The following is a 13,668-nucleotide window of genomic DNA, read 5'->3' as shown; positions in this document are numbered from 1 at the left end:
ATGCCCTACATTTAAGCTATACTGACTCAGACTGTAATATGGTAGTCAAATAGAATTTATTTGAAGGAAAAAATAATATTTCAAATCAAGAAGAATTATAAATGCAGTGGCGTTGAGCAGAGCTTAACTCGATAGCAGCTTCAAGCGTAATATTGTAAGCGGTTAACAAATACTTGGTCCAAAATTCACTACACAGATATTGTTAAAGAGCCTTCAAGTCAAGAAAATTTGCAGTCAGAATCAGTTCTTCACGAACTAGTGTGTGTTTTTTAATCTCGCAAGGCTTTTGCTCTTGATACTGATTTGAGTTCACATGATAGGCTTATATGCACAAGCCCCTAGGCAACAATATGGCAATTATGTTCTCATCCATAACATAATACGATCATTCATTTCAATCTTAAAAATCCCCATGAGGATTCGTATCATTTCGCATCAGAAATTCATCTTTTTAATACCATATTGCGTGTAATTGCTCTACAGTTTAATAAAGCAGGTGCATTGAAAACAGTTCAAAAGTTCACAGCCCACTCCTGTGAAATCAATTCTTTTATTTAACATATGGATGCCTGTCAATTCAGTTGAACTTCATGCCTAGTCTTAATCCGCAGTCCCCTATGTTCATATCTAGCGAAGATCGTCAGGCCAATGTGGACAAGTACCATAAATTTAATAAAAAAGGGAAAATAATTGATCAATTCCTTAATTCTTATTTTTAGTAAAAATAATGGCAGTTAATTAATCATTGATTTCATTCGATAAGTTTGGGTCCAAATTATTTATTTTGGAGTGTTTATTTATTTATTTATTTATTTAATAAATCATTCATTCATTCATTCATTTATTTATTTATTCAAGTTTTTTTTCAACAGGGTAGCCCTTTCAGTTAGCAAACTGATTTACAAAGGGTCCCTGCAAAAACAATAAAAAGCAAAGTTTGATATTACAACATATACATAAAATTTGAAATAGTACATACAATAACAAAAACATAATATTAAAAAGAAAATCAGCAGTAGATGAACTTCTGTATCTGACAATGGTTAATTCTTCCAGTTTTCGAGAGATGTGGAGACATTTCAATGCAAGAACATTGAGTTTGTTTAAAAATTTGTTTTTCCATTTGAAACAGTGCTGCTGAAATGCTAATAATTGGCATGATGATCGGTCCTGCTGAAACATGCATTATTTTGTTTTTGTAGAAATTAATTTTTTGTAAAAAACTACATTCAAGCAAACATTTGTATTGGTCATATGAAACTTGACTCTTTTTATATTGAGGATCGCTTTATTCACATACAGTGGTGCTAACAAGTTAGTGAACCCCATCACAAAATGCATTCCTTCATGCCGAGTGTTTGAATGTAGACAACACTACAATGTCCGGTAAGCCCAGAGAAACAAACTTTATTGAGTGTATATTTTATCACCTGACTTCAAAATAAGATGGCAGTACCTGAACTTTTTTAAAGGGGAATCCAACCCAAATAAAACTTGTTTTTATAAGAAAAAGAAAAATCAGACAAGTTGATAGGTAAAAGTTTGAACAACATTGGACAAACAACAAGAAAGTTATGAATTGAAATGTTCATTTTCTGGTGGGGTGCACTAACTTTATAGCACCACTTAAATGAAATGAAGTAAATATTTCGTACATTATTATCTTTTTTGCCAATCGTCATGTCACCGCACACTCCGCATCGACATATCCACACAATCCACATCCTAAAATATTCCAAGTTTACAGCAACGGAAAGCAGACATGAAAAGAATAAGCCAAGCTCATCGTTATTGATGGATTCAATCTACAAGAGGTCTGGATGATTAGACTAGCTTTGACGGTTTAATGTGAGAATCTGAGTGAGCATTATGTTTTCATCGGGCCAACAAACATCAAAAGGGGGGCTCCGTGGAACAATACCCCATCATCTCGTTACCGCCTTCTGTAACAAAAGCCAAAAGAGGGTGAGACCTGGGTCAAGTCTAAAGTCGCTGAATGGAACCGGCAGCGAGGGGAAATATACAAGGAAAGGAAAATACCAATTTAATGAATTTTGGCAAGTAATTTGAGCTTATTTACGGGGAGAGTGGAGTTTGGAGAGTCTACTCAGGCGGAGGTTCTGGTGTTGGATGTGGGATCGATTCGCACTGTGTTGGATTGCTGGGGTGCGAAAGCTCTACCGGTAGAGCGATCTGTTTACCCCTTTCAGTCATTCTTAAACCTTTGGTGTGCACTGAGTCTGCGCTAAACTAGTCCGCACCTGGCCAGTGCTAGACTAGTCTGCACGAAGCAATAAAAATCACTGTCAGTGATTCATAGGGATATTGCGCTTTCATTAAGGACCCTTTCAGATTTAAAATTCGCCAGAAAGGGAGCCAACTGCCATCTTAACTGCTCACTCCTCATTCATACATACCATAAAAAGGTTCCCAAAACTCACATCAAATCTCAGGTTGCATATAAAGAATATTCTTTCAAACCATGTTGTTGTTCATTTTACAGAAAATTAATGTTCAATTGATGGCTTAGTTAATTAAAGTTTATAAACATTTAATGACTATCATGAATGCAGACCTTGGGGTAAAATCGAGGAGGGTGGGGGGATGCATTCAGAAACAAAATATAAATGTTCTGATAATACCCTGGCTTCCTGTACACTATATTTTTTATGATAGAGGCATGAATTATTATTATTATTACTTATTATTTGTACTGCGCTTTTTCCATTAGGCCCAAAGCGCTTACAATGAATTTATTAAATGTAATATTTTAAAAACTACAAAGTACAAAAGAGATGAGTTTTTAATGACTTTTTGAAAATTGCTAATGTTGGAGACTGTCTAATTATTAGTGGCAGGTCGTTCCAGGATTTTGAAGCCGACACCGTAAAAGTTCTGTCACCAGCTAATGTACGAGTTAATGAATATGTGAGGTGAAGGTGATCACTGGCCGACCTAAGTGCTCTAGTTGGTGTAAACAGATTCAAGCAGTTTCTTAAATACTGTGGAGCCTGTTTATTCAGTGTTTTGTAGACAATCAAGAGTAATTTGAACGTAATTCTCTGTTTAAAAGGAAGCCAGTGAAGAGAATTAAAGAGTTGTTGGGAAGGATGATCTCGGGAAACCTGTAAAATTAATCGTGCTGCCCAATTTTGTAGTCGTTGAATACGGATTAATTGATTAGAGGGAATTGTAGAAAGGAGCCCATTGCAATAATCGATACAAGACAGAACCAATGAAACGAACAGCATTGAATGACAATATGAACGTATTTGTATAATTTTTACCGACTTATATGTGACTTGACATATTCTTAATGAAATAGAGTAAACTGCTGGCTCTCCCTGAAGGTGGGGGTGGGGGGGCATGTAACATATTGCTCTACCGTCAGGGGGGGGGGAATATTTTGAGAGATATTCTTCACATTTACAACTGATTGCAAATTTCTGTACATGCTTTGTCGTATGTTACAACCTGATCCAGTTACATCTTTCATTCATTTAATGTCTCATTCAAATGAGAATAGACAAATGCATTCCAAAATTGTTGAGATAATTGTCATAATTTAAAGAAAATCAATTCTTGTCAAGATTCTAACTGGTACACTCCACATTCCAAGGATTTAAAATCAACCCAGATCAGCTGTGACTCGGCCAAATATTAGATTTAAAACATGTGGATTTAAATATAAAGCTGAAAAATTTGAATTTCAATCTTTTGACATTTAAAAGTTAGTCTTTAAGAATAAAAATCAATCTAAAACACAGCTGGTGACTATTCATCGCCATCTGGATTTATATTAAATCTTTGAAATTTAGATTGTGCATGTACTATAACTCTCTGCTTTAACGCCCATTCTACTCCCGAGATTCCACAGCTAGGGCTCGATAAGTGCATGTTATGGCGGCCTTTAGACAATAGGAAGAAAAACATGCTTTATCTTGGATGCTAGACTACATCTGAACCTGAAGGAAAGTGCTAGGGGTCAGGAGGTCAATTGCATTGTTACCAGAGTTTTGGCAGGCCGATGGATCAGACCCCCAAACGATGGGGTCTTGCTGTGTCCCGATCGTGAAGCGCATTGCGGATAGGTTCTGAGTTTGACACCCTACCCCGCTGATATGCAAGGAGAATCGGTGCTACAAATTTGCAGGTAATGTCTGGTAATGCCGGGGACAGTGTGAAGTTAACATGTCCGAACAGATGGGCCGTTCCATGTATTGAACAAGACCCCCCCCCCCTCAGCCATTTATTGGCATGCATCCTTTGGAATCCACCACTCTCGAGGCTACATTTCAAAATGTTATATCCCTACAAGCTATCTGCCCATTTTCTTGGTATTAAAAAATAGGAAACCTTTATTATTCTTGAAGGAAATGTTCAGTTTTACCTGAATCATTGCATAGTTGTTTACAAAACAACCCTCATCCCTTTAATAGTAGAAATATAATGCATCCTACTATCCTACCAACCATATCAGCCTAGAAATAGGAATAATTTACTTTAAAAGAAATTCCAGAAATAGGTACATTTTTAAAAACACCTATAATTTTTTACAATAAATTGGAACATACTGGCTAAAATGACAATTTTCCTTCCCCAAAAGTAGGAATATTCCTATTTTATAGAAATACTGGCATGTATGACTACACCACAAGATATCAGGAAAAAAAAAATTGATGTTGTGAAACATTCAATTATGTTTAGAACAAATGGATTGTAAGCTTGCAGTAAAATGAATGATAATAATAAAAATAATACTAATAATAACATTATATTTACCCAGGGTAGCCACTTCAGTTAGGAAACTGCTCTACCAGCGGGCCCTGCATAATATGATATGTTATTATTACCCTTCTCCAATCTAAATGCTGAGCGCCTAGCAAGAAGGCAGAAGGTCCCATTTTTATAAGTATTTGATATGACTCGGCTGAGGATCGAACCCACGACCTCCCGTTCATTAGGCGGACGCTCTACCACTGAGCCACCATCAAGGTTGCCCTCGGGTGTCAACCAGACCAGAGGCCCATATTGCATAAAAACAAACACAAATCCTGAATAAACGGATCTGATTGGTTGAGAGTCAACTTGCATTTCATTTCTAGAGTTGTGTTTGATTACATTTCTTTCTGAAACAGGCCATGGAAATTCCTAAGTGTTTTCCTATTCAATCAGAATCTAGTCAAAGAACATTTTGAGAGGGATTTTGCAAATGCAATACGAGGTTAGATTAATACAGAGTTTCCCATGTGTATATATCTATCAGGTTTAGGAATTCTGAGATTAACAGTGCAAATGGAACAAAAAGAATTGATTGTGGATTTTCATCCGTTTCCTTTTGTCTATATATTTTTTGCCTATCGGCATGAAGGACCATTCCCAGGGACTGATACCATAATGTCCTGATAATTCTTGCATAAGATGATTTCATAAGGTATTACCATGGCAACACAAACATAATGTGATTGTTCGATACAAGAATATACAAAAAATACCCCGCATTTCCATGGGAGAGGAGTTTCATGCATTTTGGTTCTGCACGTTCATGCCGTTATTTTGAAAAATGGTAATAACATATAACACAGCTGCTCAGCCTACGTCATGGTGTTTAAACAAAGCATTATTCTTGAGTGATATTTTAAAGAAATTTTAAAAAGTATTGGGACCTTTGCAAATTTTGTTAATGTAATGCAAGAAGATTTAAAGAGAAGGGGTGATTAATTTAAAACTGAATAGCAAAATTAAAAAGAAACATATAAGCCTACCTAATCCTTGCACAATGTGACTTTCCATTTATGACACATTTCCACTATTTTTTTTTCTTCTGCCAGAATACGCATAACAAGTGTTATTTACTGTCAATAGCTTCGATATAAATGCAAGATTACCTGTTATTGTCAAGCAAATGTTTGATCAACCAACAAATTCATCTTTGGAAAGAATGATTTCGTAAAATTGATAGGTCTTCCTCATACAAACAATGAAGACACCCCCTCCACCAAAAAAAAAAAACTGTTTGAGTGAACATCTTTTGTCATGTGGGAAGGGCAAACACAATATTTGTGATTTTTATAAATTTCATATTTTTTTTCATGCAATTTAAGAAATAGTAAAAAAAATCCACAGTTAAAGATTGCTTTTCAGATGCCCTATATCATGAAAAATTTGGACCAGAAAAATACATTTATAAATATTATCAAGACCAAACAATGCATGTAGCCCAGTACACACTTTTTCATGTGCAGTGCATATGACTCATGCCCCCAGAAAAGTTAATTTCTTACCATTTTTGTGTTTATATAATTTCAAAGCATACAATACCTTGTAGAAGTATCATAATCTAATAATTCAAAATGGTGCGAGATACCCATTGCGATAGTGCTTTTTGCTGTAAACATGGAGATAGGCTGCAGAAATAAGCATATGCCAAACATCTAGTTGGAGAGGTTTATTTTCATTTGGTCGAATGCCGATTCATCCAATTGCCAACTCGTCTACTATCATTTGGTCTACCGTCAGTTTCTCCAATGTCCACATGGTCTCATTGACATTTCGTCCACTCACCATTTCGTCTAATAACCAGTTGGTCCAATAGCCATTGAATCCATACCAATTGGCCCAATTAGATTAAGTGTTAATTGGGCAAAATGAATGAAAAAAAAGAATATTAGACCAACTGGTTATGAGACGAAATGGTCATGGACAAACTGGTGATTAGACAAAGTGATTATTGGACCAAATGGTTATTGGAGCAACTGGTCGTTAGACAAAATGTTGATAGACGGAATGGCATTAGACTAAATGAAGGTAGACCATGTGGTGAGTGGACGAGCTGGCAGTGGACGAATTGGCAATTTACTATTGGTAAAGCTGCAAATTTTTTTCTTGAAGTACAGTCCTAGGTGGGATATCTGGTGTCTTTCATATCAGCTCTCACGCTGGGTGCAATAAGGTTTCGAAAACAAAACGTCTATGGCATGACATGTTTGAAATGTAAAGTAATTCTGCTGGATTGAACTACGAGGTCAAGGGCCGGCTGCAGGAAGAGATGTAATCAAACGGACATTTAAAAATCAAGCGCACGCAACTTGATTTTGGGCCAAGACATGAGAGCGGCATAATGTAGACTTGCGCTTGATTTGTAAAGATGCGTTTAAAGGCAACTGTTTCTGCAACTGGGTCCAGAACCAGTTATTGGTTTAATAGTATGAGATGGTTCAGAAAGGTATTCAAGGAGGGGGGGGGGGGGGGACATTTGGAGGAAGGACTACAGAAAATAAGTCCAGAAGAAGGATGGTGATGGGGATGATACAAAGATGATGGAGGATGGAGATGATACACTGAAGGAGCGATGGTGGATGTGATGATGGAGATTAGAAGGGGGTGACAATGATGATGGTGATAATATTGATGGTGGTGATGATGGTGATGGTGGTGATGATGATGATGGTGGTGATGATGATGGTGATGATGATGGTGGTGGTGGGGATGATAATTATGACAATGATGATGATGGTGGTGGTCATGATGATGATGATGATGATGGTGGTGGTGGTGATGGTGGTGATAATGGTGATGATGATTATGGTGATGATAATGATAATGATGGTGGTGATGATAATGATGGTGGTGATGATGACAATTATGATGACAATTATGATGGTGGTAATGATGACGATTTTGATTTGATGTGATTTATTTATTTCCACATTCCAATAACAAAAGTATATACAAGTGTAATCATTTTTTCTCAGCATAACATGATAAGCAAATGACATAATGAATAACATATGCATATACATACATTCTAACAACCTACTTGAAATATGTTTATACCTGATAATTTTTTTTTTTTTTTTATTAAAGCAAATAGCAGGAAAAAAAAAATATATATACATATATCCACATAATACATTTTGGAATGTGGGAGACCTCCATCTTTTAAAAGCTTAGAGCTTGATATTGATAAAAGCCTCCAAAGGAAAGGGTAAAGAAAACCAGACAAACAGTGCAATGATGATGATGATAATAGTGGTGGTGGTGGTGGTGGACGTTGTGGTAATGGTGGTGGTCTTATTGGTAGATGTGATAACGATGTTGATGCTGCGGCTGGTGGTGGGGTTGAGGTAGAATTACTACAAATATGCAAACAGATCAATTCAATTCTCATAAGAATCAAAACATCCTGAAAGGGAAAAAAAACAAAACAAGACACTCGCAAAATTGTGAAATCTAAAAAATCATGAGAAAAACATCACAAAATCCAAAGCTGGGAGTAAGTAATCCTACAAAATCTGAGAATGGGCTGCAGTTCTTTCTCCCTTCACCAATGCAAGACATTTTTCTTTCTCTAAATCCATGGGAAGAGGGAAAGAAGAGAAAAGGAATGAAAGAAGCAAAAACAACTCTCGGGTTTACCTAACACAGAAGCATGTAAAATAATTCCACAAACATGAACCATGGGTCATTCCCTGGAATCGGTTTATTCCGCGATGGTTTGCGAAACATTGTGAAACGATGAAGAGGGGGTGTTTGTGCAAGAGAAACTCCATCTCAATGCAAAGGGTAACGGGTAACATGAACAGGGTGCGTTCACTTTTTATCGGTGAATCGCTGAAAAGATTCAGAATGCAATCATGCAAATTTTGAGCCCAGAAACGTAAACATCGTGAAATAAGATAACGTTTCTGCAGGGAAAGCATTCACACACATTTCATCGACTGCGTTTCCTGCAGAATTTCAACTTTGTTTTAGGTTGCCTTTGTAGTAAACTGGCAAAATCTGGGTCAAGTTCGGTGCAATCAAGCCTGTCATTACATGAGTTTGTGATGTCATTTAATCATGATTGGTATATTGATGTCATTTATGATTGGCAAGTTGATGTCATTCATGATTTAGATATCAAAAAATTTGATTGCTAATTTGATGTCAATCATGATGGCAATTTGATGTTATTCTTTGAATTGAAATTTGATGTTAGCATCATCGAAATTTCTATGGAGTTCAAATGAATCAAGAAACAGTGATTCTACCACAATGATATTTGAAAAACATCCTTTTTTGCATGTAAGTTAACAGGTAACTAATTTTTTTTTAATGCGTGTAGGCATATATGCATTTCAAAACAATGTTTCTTTGTTACAAAATTGTGGCTTGAATGCATTTTATATCTCTGTGTTTGATTCTAAACTTGTTAACCACACAATGTGGCTATCTCCGATCCCGCTAGAAATGTTGCAAAACCAAAATTTCCCATTGTCTCTGTCTGGACCCTTTGCTTCGTTTGTAAATTTTAAAAACATTGATCACTCACTGATGAACTTGGAACTCCAGGACATATCATTGTACGCTCGCCTTCTATTTGCATTGTGCATCCATGAATATTCCACCAAACCTTCTTCATATGCCAAGGCAAGACAATGCTTTATTGGTTTAACAAATTATAAGAGAAAGATGAGAATGAGAGATTTACCCCACACTGTATGTTTTCAGTATTGGAAGCTCACTAGCAGGATATGAAAATATGAAATCCAAATTCTATACAATGTTATCAGTGAAAAAATCCTTAACTGTAAAAGGATTTTTTTTTAATACTAGAATTAAAACACAAGACAAAATAATGACAAAATCAATAAATTTTTTTGTGAAAAATATAGAATAATATGAAATGAACAAAAACTGTTTTTCTATGATTGTGCATTATTCAACATGATAGCACTAAATGTCATATTCTCACAAGAGAGAAATTCCATCTACGCTCTGCTATTATTGCAAAATTCTTTTGGTAACTTGAAACAAGGATAATGTTTTCCTATATGAAATGACATCCAATATTATTCATTTTTTTACAGTGGTTCGATTTCTGTTATGCCAAGAATATGACTAGAGAGAGAGAGAGAGAGGACAATTTGTCCCTTTTGTTTTAGGGGGGGGGGGCTATCTGCCTCCAATATGATCAAATACCGGTAATTTCTATTTAAAAAGAAATGAAAAGAGTAGGATTTCAACCCTTCAACGGATGAGGCTAAATGGAAAAAAAAAGTCATTTATTAACCACACATTACACACACAATCCATGTATTCACCCTAAAATAGTCCAGATTGAATGCCGATAAGAATAAACATGACATTAATTCAATGTACATAAAGCTCACTTTTTAAAAATAATGGATTTCTGGTGAATAATCTCTCCTTTTGGATATGAACTGCAGGGGTTAAAGAAGTAGCAAGCAAGTAGGCCTACACTCCTGGCCTGTCTCGGACGGACTAGGGTCAGTATTTTTTTCTTTATGTATCTTGAGGTATAACCCAGATTAGCTCCGTTGTAACTTGGTAGTGTGAACAGGGTTCCATGGATCAAACATCACATTGATTCTATACATAGAGCTCACTGTTTATAATTCATGGTGGATTTCTGGTGAATAATCTCCTCTTCTCTTGGACATGAATTGTGGGAGAGGTGAAGAGGGCAGCTGGCAAACAACACCCTGAGCCGCGCCACTCTCCGTCCTATAACGTTTCTTGAAACGTAAACTCTCCCGACATGCCCCGAACTCCTTACTCCAACTCAATGGGTGAATTAATCTGAATCCATTGGCACTATTATTCTTATACCGTGAATAGCCTCAGAGAGGGAGGCAATATTTCCTTCTTTTCACCTCAGTTTGCCTCGTTTTTCACTTTCCAATGTTGGACCATGGACCTTCTAGAACGTTGGACATCTCGCTGTCTCCCTATCTAATCCTGTGGCCCTTTTTCTTCTTTCTCCTCTTGACCTTCCTTCTTCTCTATTCAATATTTTCCCTTTCATTTATTCTCCTTTATCTCTCTTTCATTCCTTTCTTCCTTCAATCCAGTCAGACTGCAGGTCCCAAGAAAGTGGCTTCTTTCATCCAAGTGATATTCATGACTTGAGATGTTTTGCATATTTAATGAGCTTGATGCGGACCAAAACACTTCTTTTCATTCGGCCATTGCTGCTCTAATTGTGCATCGAATTTCATGAATTTGGTACCATTGTAAAGAAGAAGAATCATTCTTTCAGGTCATGTGTTTGAATTTATTCAAAGATTTTGTAATATAGGTTAAAATTTTGATCTAAAATATGCTACAAAATAAATATTTTCACCTGACAAAAGTTGCTATTTTCACACTTTATTTTTGTTTGAGCCCAAATGATTTTTATATCATGATAAAGCTGAATATGTATGCTTTGAAATGATATAGGTTTCAAAATAAGAATTGGTTTAATCGGGTCAAGATCACACTTTTCATTTGCCAAGTACATAAAACAGTTTGAAAACAAGAATACTGCACTCTGATTGGTCAAAGAGACCACACAATGGCAAATTCCAACGGTCCCAGTGCCTGGGTTCGTGGGAAGGTCACACTTCCCATGTGGTAATCTCCTCAAATACCCCGTGCCTGTTGTTCTGTGAACCTTATCCAGCCAATCAGAACTCTGGATTTCTTGCAAGTACAAATTTTCAGAAATCTCGTCTTGTACCTTGGTGGGAAAAGTGTGATCTTGACCCGATTAAAAGGTGCCGCATATCAAGAGTGGCATTGTGAGAAAGTACAGAAGTTCAGCTTTATGGTGATATAGATATCAATGAGGCTCAAAATAGAAAAACAGAAAACAGAGGAAGAAAATTCAGTTTTGAGGCACATTTTCAGGCCAGAAATTTACTTATTTAACAAAATATTGTATACAAAATAAATGACCAATATGAAAGAGTAACTTTTACTCTACCTGATGGTGCAATAATATTTCATTTAACTTGAGGTTAATACAGGTAAATTCTTAGAGAAAGAAAATCTCACGAATCACGAGATTTTGCAAGGAGGAGGATTCAGCCACGAGATGATTTGGATGAATCTGGCCTTTTTGCTCATTAGCATAGGGACCTGCGGTCTGACTGAATCCTCCTTCCCTCCATCCCTCTCACCTTCATCTCTCCTCTTCTTCCTGCTCCTCCTTTTTCTTCTTCTACTTCATCCATCTACTCCTTCCACTCCTTCTCCTACTATTCCTTCTTCGCCTCCTCCTCCTCCCCTTTTTTTTCTCCCTTCATCTCCTCTTTTTTATTCAGGTTTTGTGGTGGCGCAAGATGAAAATGAAGGGATGTGATTAGGGTGGGGAAGATCATGGCATAAATTATGCCCAATGGTCATCTTCACAATGAAGAAGCCAGCCCAGGCACCCGCTAACCATGCGAATCCTGTCATTCTTCAAGGAATAATAAGAACCTTAGAAGATACTTGACACAGTTACAATATGCTTTCAATGCACTAACTTGAATTGACAAAGATGAACTTTAGTTTCTCTCCATTCCTCCTCCCTCCCCTCCTACTCCTTCCTCCCCATCCTTCCTTTTCCTCAATCCTCCTTCATTCTTCAATATCCCATCAAAGTCTCTTGGATTGTGAAAAAAAAAAACGATTCGGGGTTCAAATCCTACCAGAGCAGAACATCCTTTGGCAAGGCAATCTCTACACTAGTAACACCCAACCCGGGTGTAGAATATTCTATGTTAAAACAAATACTTTGTACGAATGTGAACACAAACCATGTAACTTGTGAAATACGCCAAACCAAATTGGGATGTGAACAGTGCAGGCTCTTCATGCATAACTTTCTCCGAAAGAGATTGTGTCTACCAATGATGGTATGACTATGATGGATCATTCACACTTTGCCAAAAGATATTTTTTGAGAGAGAGCTGAGATGGCATGGCTATTTTTCAGTAGAATGTGATGCTCTTTGTCTTTGCATAATGTATCATGATGGCACATTCAGACTATTCTTAAAGATGTACTGATAGGATCAGAATGGAAACAGACACTGCAAAGATCTTTTTCTTCATATAACGTTGTGTCCATGTAAGAACGCCCTTAGCAAAACATTTTTGCGTACCAGTCCACATTGGTGGAGAAACGCCCTTTGCCAATGCACTTATGCGTGCTGTTAAGGCAGCTTGGGATGCGCGTAAGCGTGGTGTGAAGGGCGTTCTTGCACCGACACAATGATATATCACGGACGGTCATCCAGACTATACATGAAAGTCAAATTGATGTGCTCATATGAATAAAATGTAAACAGATACAACATCATGAAAGAAATTAATCTGACATCATGAAGGGGTCATTCAGACTATATAATAATATCTTCTTATGCAAGGTGAATATGAACGAGTATGATTGCATAGACGTCTTGGTTTACGGTGTTCCATAATACATTTCAATTCCCAATAACATATTTAAAACCTCTCACAATAGGAATGATTAAATTCAAGTCTCCAGATCTCCCTCCCTCCACTGAACGTGAACAGAGACGTCCATAAATCCTCGGAAAGGCTCAGAAAATGTTCATTTTTCATCCTCCTGCAATGCGACCAACGGCGACTACACTCCATCATGCTGCAAAATTCATGAACACAGACTCTCCCCGCACCCCGAAGATTCATCTAAATTTCACCAAGCGATGAAAAATACATGAATGATCATTTTCTTTTCACTCCGCTCTTCCTCGCACTCCCCAAACCTCAGTCAAAAGATGATCCTCGTACACCGACAAACTCTGCCTCTCGATGTTGCCTTTATTTTCAAGAGCCCTAGCTGCTAAGACTTCAGAATAAGAAATTACTGCCATTACCATTCCCATCCCA

Source organism: Lytechinus pictus, unplaced genomic scaffold, assembly GCF_037042905.1.
Source record: "Lytechinus pictus isolate F3 Inbred unplaced genomic scaffold, Lp3.0 scaffold_20, whole genome shotgun sequence".
Lineage (NCBI taxonomy): Eukaryota > Metazoa > Echinodermata > Echinoidea > Temnopleuroida > Toxopneustidae > Lytechinus > Lytechinus pictus.
The sequence above is the reverse complement of the archived record's forward strand: the minus strand, read 5'-3'. Positions refer to the sequence as shown.